General features: G+C 46.9%; 1 non-coding gene across 1 annotated transcript; it reads left to right on the plus strand.

Moving 5' to 3' along the window:
- The first annotated feature begins 6,676 nt into the window (after positions 1-6,676).
- Positions 6,677-6,750, plus strand: TRNAN-GUU (transfer RNA asparagine (anticodon GUU)). Its single transcript has one exon. It is a non-coding gene; the product is annotated as a tRNA-Asn (tRNA).
- Positions 6,751-7,159: the final 409 nt, after the last annotated feature.

The raw sequence follows: 7,159 nt of genomic DNA on the forward strand, positions 1-7,159 counted from the left end.
CGTAAATGTAGCGAAAGATTAGAAGGCGATCCTCCCGGTTAACGACCTTTTATGTTCCATTACCCTCTGATTGATACACCGTCCCGTTTGCCCTACGTAGAACTGGCCACAGCTGAGGGAAATTTTATAAACCACACCTATACGACAGTCAGTAAAACTGTTGTTCTTATTTTGCTTCACTAGACAAATATCTGTTCGTTTTTTGCCTTTTACCCGCTCCTTTTTATTCTGTACGGCAGCGCATATCCTACCTAGCTTATTGTGAGCAGTGAAAGCAACATTAACATCATATCTACTCGCAACTTTTTTAAGCCGGTGCGACACTGAATGAATATACGGAATAGCCACTACTCTTTTTTTGCTATTACTGCTTTTTGTAATCACGTCCGTCCCTCTCGAAACCCACTTCTTTAGGCGCTCAGCCACAGTGGCCACCGCTACACTAGGATAACCTGCTTCTAATAGGTGCCGGACCTGCACATTAAAACTGGCGCTCATTTTGTGCATGCAAGATCTGGTGAGCGAAGACTTAAGGCACGACATGGCAATTCCGTCTTTTACTACTTTGGAATGCTTGGATTGAACGTTTAGCAACGGCTTCGAAGATCTTGGGGAGTACTGCCAACAAACATGATTTTGTTCGAAGATCAAGGAAATGTCAAGAAACTGAATTACGCGTCGCTGAGGAAATTCCTTGGAAAACTTTAATCCTCCGCCATAAAGTTTAAATTGCTCACTTACTGAGGTAGCAGCGGAATCAAATTCTTCCCTATTGCAGAAAATCAGGTAATCATCAACGTAACGAAATATCTTGATAACGCAATCACCTAAGGCTTTCTCTAAGCAGTTGTCAACCTAACTCAGGTAAATGTTGCTAAGAATAGGGGCAACCTTTGAGCCAATAGAAATGCCTGATTTCTGCAGAAAAACGCCATCTCTCCACCCAATCAGCGTCGACTTCAAGTGCATTGAAAGAATTTCTAGAAAAGCTCCCATGGAAACACCGCATCTGTCTATAGAAGCCGACTCTTGCACTTGTTCTTTATTGCACTCATTTACGGAATTTAGCAATCCGTCATGCGGCAAAGAATAATACATGTCTTCGATATCCATCATAAAACCTATACAATCACCAGGATTTTCCTCTGTCAAATACTGAAGTAGTGCCTGAGAATTACGTAGTCAAAAGGGGTCTGAAAAAGCTAGTGAAGCTATCCAGTTCTGTAGGTAACTAGCGACACAGACCTGCCGCGTCCCTATCTCTGACACTATAGCACGAAAAAGAATTTCTTGTTTATGGGTCTTCGCCGAGAAAAACAGTTCTAAGGTGAGGGATTTAGCTTTCTTGACCTTACAGACAAGCCTATCAAGATTATGCCTTGACAAGAGGTCAATCGCACGTTGCTTAACTACTTAACGTACTTAACGTACTATGCCCTCTCCCAGTTTGAGCCCGTTGTCACGCAGTAACTGATTCGAACGATTCGAAAAGATGTAACGGTACTGCAGTGTCAAAAATTTGGAAACTGCAGCCTCAGTATTTAGCTCCCCGATTGGTCCACTCATTCTGACTTTGGCCATGGGCAGACACACGCTGTGTTCTTCTACAACTAGTTTTATCAACGCTACTTCTCAGGTGAAGTCATCGACCATCACGTAAGACGGATGGACAATGTCCATCATGGCGGCACTGTCTTTTAGCACTCGGCATGGTTTGCCATTAACTTGCAGGTCATGAGATATGGGCATAAAAGTTCCATATTCTCGTCTTTTTCCTCCACGTAGGAGGAAACAACGCTAGGCTTCCCGCAGTTTACAGTTATATATCCCAGTTTGTGGCATTTGAAACAGCGAATTGGTCTAAAAGATTCGAATTTTCTTTTCTTTTCTTTTTGTGCGGTTTCTCCGTTTAGTTTCCCCTCGCTCTTTTCTGCGGGCTTTTCCGCCATGTCGACAGGCTCCGATCGCCTAGTCTGCGAACCCCCTTTGAACGGAAATGGTTTCCGCGGTCAATTTCGACCGTCCAAGTTTCCGTCCTCGGCGTTCAACTTTCTACGGTTTGCATACTCTGCGGCTAATTCACCCGCCCTTTCCACAGTGTTTACATTCCCTCTGTCTTGCACCCACAGTTTCACATCTTGCGGGATGGTTTTGTAAAACTGCTCTAGACACATGCATTCAATGATCATGTCTCTGCTCTCGTACGCTTCCGCGCTTTTAAGCCACTCGACTAGGTTAGCCTTTAAGCTATATGGAAACTCCGGATAGCCCTCGCTATCTTTCTTGCCTGCGCTCCTAAACCTTTGCCGAAAATCTTCGGCTGAAAGGCGGTATTTTTTCACGAGACTAGCCTTAACTTTTGTATAATCATATGCATCCTGTGCACTCAGTCTGGCGATTACTTCCGCCGCCTCACACGGCAACATAGACAGAAACCCCTGTGACCATGTACTCGGGCCGAAGTTCATCTTTTCGCAAGTCCTTTCGAAATTCCTTAGCAACAAGCCTACGTCGGCCCCGAGCTCAAATGGTTTTTATAGCCTATCCATGCGGTACAATTCTGCCTCACTTCATCGTCCAAGAGTGCCTTCACTTCTTTGAGAGAACTCCAAACGTTTATTTTCAAGTTCCAGTTGCATTTTTCTTAACTCGCGATCTTTATCGCGTTCGTCTCTCTCTCATGTTTCTCTGTCCCGTTCTTCTCTTTCTCTTTCCCGTTTCTCTCTCTTTTTTAGAAGTTTCAATCCCATTTCAATTTCTTCCTCACTGGCCTGATCGGAAATTAGCTCCAATAACTCCTATTTTAACATTTCCTTGCGTACATCTAGGCCCAGTTCCTCACCAACAATCAACAACTCGTCTCTCAGCAGTGTCCTTAACTCCATGATTGCTGCTTTACTGCCTTGATCCTACTCTGTAAATCTAGCTAGGAAAACACAACCTAGCTAACACTTAACAATCTAGCTTCCCTACTGTTCTAAACAGAACAATCACAAAATGGAGCCTAGAGAGTCAAGGCAAGAACCAACCACTCACCGCAGTCACAGCACCACGTCGCAAAGTCCATCTCACCGCTGTCAGCCAGTTGGCAGGATTGGGGGCTCAACCCCAGCACTCGTGATCCGTTGTCAAGATTGTAGTCGGGCATGAATGAAAAGGTAGCTGGCCCATGTCGTCGTCCAACTTATCCTCGCTGAGGACATTGATGAAGGGAAGGACTGCTTCTCATCGAGAACGAGGAATATGGGTTTATTTACGGTATTTATACGAGTCTAAGATGACTGTTTAAGAAAGTACATCAGTCTAACATGACTGCTTGAGAGAGAGTGACCTGAGCAGCCCCACAACAGCGGTTTTTAAACACTCGGTCCTCTCCCGATACGAGGTAATGCGAACGTTCGTTTCGTCATCGTAAACTAGCCGCCTCCCGGCAGGACGGTCTACACACACAAATGCACACACGTTCGAATGTCCGGAGCCGATGTCAAAGGGGCCCCGTAGAACACGGAGCCGTTCCGGGTAGCGCGTTGGGGAGTTTGGGAACAATAGTTGGCCCACCGAACTCATTCCGTCACAACGACAATGAGGCTAGAGGTTGGTGGCGGTTTCAGCACAAAGCTTGCGTCAGCGAACGCATCCTAGCTGGAGCGATGGAGAGTGGGGGATGCCCTTATTGTTCCCCGACACAAAGTCGATTTAGACACGCTGTGGCTAGAAGTTGGCGGTGACGCTCTCGGAATGTTGCCGCCATATTTGTAACGGGGTGGCAAACTTGCACTGTAGCTGGCCGTTCATAACAGCGATGTTGCCGCCATAGTTGTGACTGGGTGGCTAACTTGCACTGCAGCTGGCCGTTCTTAACAGCCAGTGTACATGACGTTTTAATGGAAGAACTACAGTTTAGTGCAAACAATAAATTCATTTATTTGCGCAGATAATCAAGAACTTTCTCGACCTGCTCAGCATCAGGGAACACAACTACCACCACCGAAACATTCTTATGTTTGCTTCGCGACAGACAACCGAAGCTTTGCTGAACCAAGATCCCCTAGAGGTAATGCGCAAATGGTTGTTGAAAATGTGGAGAGCTGTTGAACTTTTAATGCATGCACAAACCGCAAATGCCAAGTTGGTTTTCTCGTGATCACTTTTATTACTGCACGCTATAGGACCAATAAATTAAAAAGTCCATAGGCAATATCACTCAAAGAATGCTTTCTTTATTCGTTTCAGAAATTTTCCGACCCGCCGTGGTTGCTCAGTGGGTGTGGTATTGGTCTGCTGAGCACGAGGTCGCGGGATCGAATCCCGCCCACTGCGGCCGCATTTCGATTGGGGCGAAATGCTAAAACACCCGTGTACTTGGATTTAGGTGCACGTTAAAGATCCCCAGGTGGTCGAAAATTCCGGAGTCCTCCACTACGGCGTGCCTGATAATCAGAAATTTCTTTTGGCACGTAAAACCCCATAATTTAAGAAATTTTTAAGAAATTTTTCGGTGTTGTCCGTTCATTTCCTGGCGACGAGGACCACCTACCCATAGTTCAATTCAGCCAGATTTATAGATTGTTGTCTCCGCTCACACCTGTGAAAAATGCAGCGAGAGGAAATTGCTCTGGCGCGCCCAATGGTGTTCTGGTGTCCCTTCTCGACAGCTTGGGGCAAAAGGCGAAAGCTGCTGCTGACCTGAAAGGTGCAGTTGAAGCAAAGCAATACAAGAAGCTCTGTGGGATGATTCTTCCAGTAGGCCACATGGATGACTTGGCCGACGACGGGTACCAGAAAGCAGGAATACAAGAAATGGCTGTCTACTATCAGGCTGGATATACATTGAAGAATGTTACGAAATCCATGTCTTGCGAACGGTGTGTTGAAACACTGGAAAGTGCTTGTGTGCCACCAAGTGCGGGTGAGCCACGACCCTCGCATAGCCTTTTGACAAAGCTGAGGTCATTCAAGCCAGGGTGCTTGCGTGAACCGTCTTTCAGAGTGTTCACCATCATCAAACACATGGGAGAAATAATTCGTGGCACACTCGACAGTAATGCAGTTTACGGTGACTTATTTTGGAGCATCCTGGACGGCCTAAGTAAAGCATCTGTGCCGGCACTAGGATAATAATAATAATAATATATGGGGTTTTACGTGCCAAAACCACTTTCTGATTATGAGGCACGCCGTAGTGGAGGACTCCGGAAATTTTGACCACCTGGGGTTCTTTAACGTGCACCTAAATCTAAGTACACGGGTGTTTTCGCATTTCGCCCCCATCGAAATGCGGCCGCCGTGGCCGGGATTCGATCCCGCGACCTCGGGCTCAGCAGCCTAACACCATAGCCACTGAGCAACCACGGCGGGTACCGGCACTAGGATGTGATAATCATTATGAGGAGGTGACTGCTAATGTCATCAAGTTCGATCTTGTCATGCGCATGCCATTCTTTTCAAAAAAATGAACAGTGAGGCATCGCTGACAGAGCAGGTGCAAGCAGCCAGAAAATGAGCAAAATTGCTTTGAGCAAAAGCAGCTCAAAATAACTTTTTTGTGGACAAAGTAAATAAAAAAGTGTCACAGTGTTTTTTTTTTCTTTTGTTTGTTAAAAAGAAAATAAATTAAGCTTTGACCTAAGTTACGTTCATAGTATTTAACTTCGTCCTTGTCGCTGCTCCCAGATCACATCCAACGCTTTTGCACGCCTCATAATATCTGCGGACAACTATAAAAAATACATGTGTCAATTGAATTTATTAGGCGAAGAAGCGTTGACGGGGGTGGATCAATTCGCCACAGCGTTGCCTCAAGCCACTGCTGGGCGTGATGCGTTAATGTCCCTACGTCTGCACAGGTGCTCGCCGTCTTTAATTACGACACATCTTAAGAATAAGGAGCAAAAAATAAAGCGCCCTCTGAAGGGAGCACCGTGGCGCTTTTATAGGGAAAAGGTTGGTTGAAAAGCGGAATCGCAGTGCGCGACCGCTCATTTCCGGTGTAGTTTCAGTCTCTAAAGACTAGCTAAAGATATAATTAAAGGGTCCTTCGCATAAAATATTGTGCGGAAAGCCAAAACACAGTCGTCAAAGAGCGAACGGCAGGGGCCAGTTGGGGAAAACGACCCACCGCAGAGGTGGCATTGCAGGAGTAGACGACGCGCGCTGCGTGAGAGATGCGTCACTGCAGCGCCGATAGTGCACAGACACCGTGAAGTCGCCGTTACTTACTCGCGGCAGGTTTGTCACAAAACTCAGGCTGCGTATCTAAACTACGTTTACCGACGCATAAGCGCCTACAGGCCCGTTAGTGCAAACGACGCGTCGCAGCAGGAGCAGACGACGCGCGGCGCATGACGACAGACGCGACTGCAGCGCCGGTAGTTTCAGTGACACCCGTTGTGGCCACGTCGGCCAGTGGGCTCGCATAGAGAGCTCTAAAACTGAAGCTTGTCTAGGAACGTTGCTCCAGGAGATGTCAAAGGAGGTTCTTAAAGGAGGGAGGGGAAAGTGGAGGAAAGTGCTGGCCTGCACCCAATACATTGCGAGGGAGAAGAGAGCGAAAATACCGCGCCGGAGAGTGAACACAAGGACAAATTCGCAGCCGGAACAATAAAGGCCACGTCGCACGCAGAATGTTAACATGCTCTTCCGCTCCAGTATTGTTCATATTTTTGCTGGAATGTCTGCCTCCGTGGCGCAATAGGCTAGCGCGTTCGGCTGTTAACCGAAAGGTTGGAGGTTCGAGCCCTCCCGGGGGCGACGGCGGCATTTTTATTCTTTTTTTTCTTTTTATTCGCGCTCATTTTTGTCACCTATTTGTCATGTCGACCGCCACGCTGTCACCCTGCAAGCTAATGTTGCTCTTTTTTTTTTTCGAAAGAGGGGCTCATACACGAGCACATAAAAATTGGATTTCGCCGTTCTTTCTGCGCAGGCGCGAGGAGCAGTGGTCGCGAAAATGAAATGTGGGGACATTCCATCCTTGAGATTTCTCTTCGCCTGGGTAATAAGGAGAAGAAAGTTGGTAGCTCCGCTCGTCCCTATAGCCTAGCTGGCAACGCAATCGACAGAAATCGCGGCCGGCAAGGCGAAGAAGCCGTGTCCAAAGTGAGTTTGTTACTATTTTATTGCGACGGTAGCATATTAAATTTTTATAGTCGCAGGGGGA

The sequence above is a fragment of the Dermacentor albipictus genome, unplaced genomic scaffold (assembly GCF_038994185.2).
Source record: "Dermacentor albipictus isolate Rhodes 1998 colony unplaced genomic scaffold, USDA_Dalb.pri_finalv2 scaffold_11, whole genome shotgun sequence".
Classification (NCBI taxonomy): Eukaryota; Metazoa; Arthropoda; class Arachnida; order Ixodida; family Ixodidae; genus Dermacentor; species Dermacentor albipictus.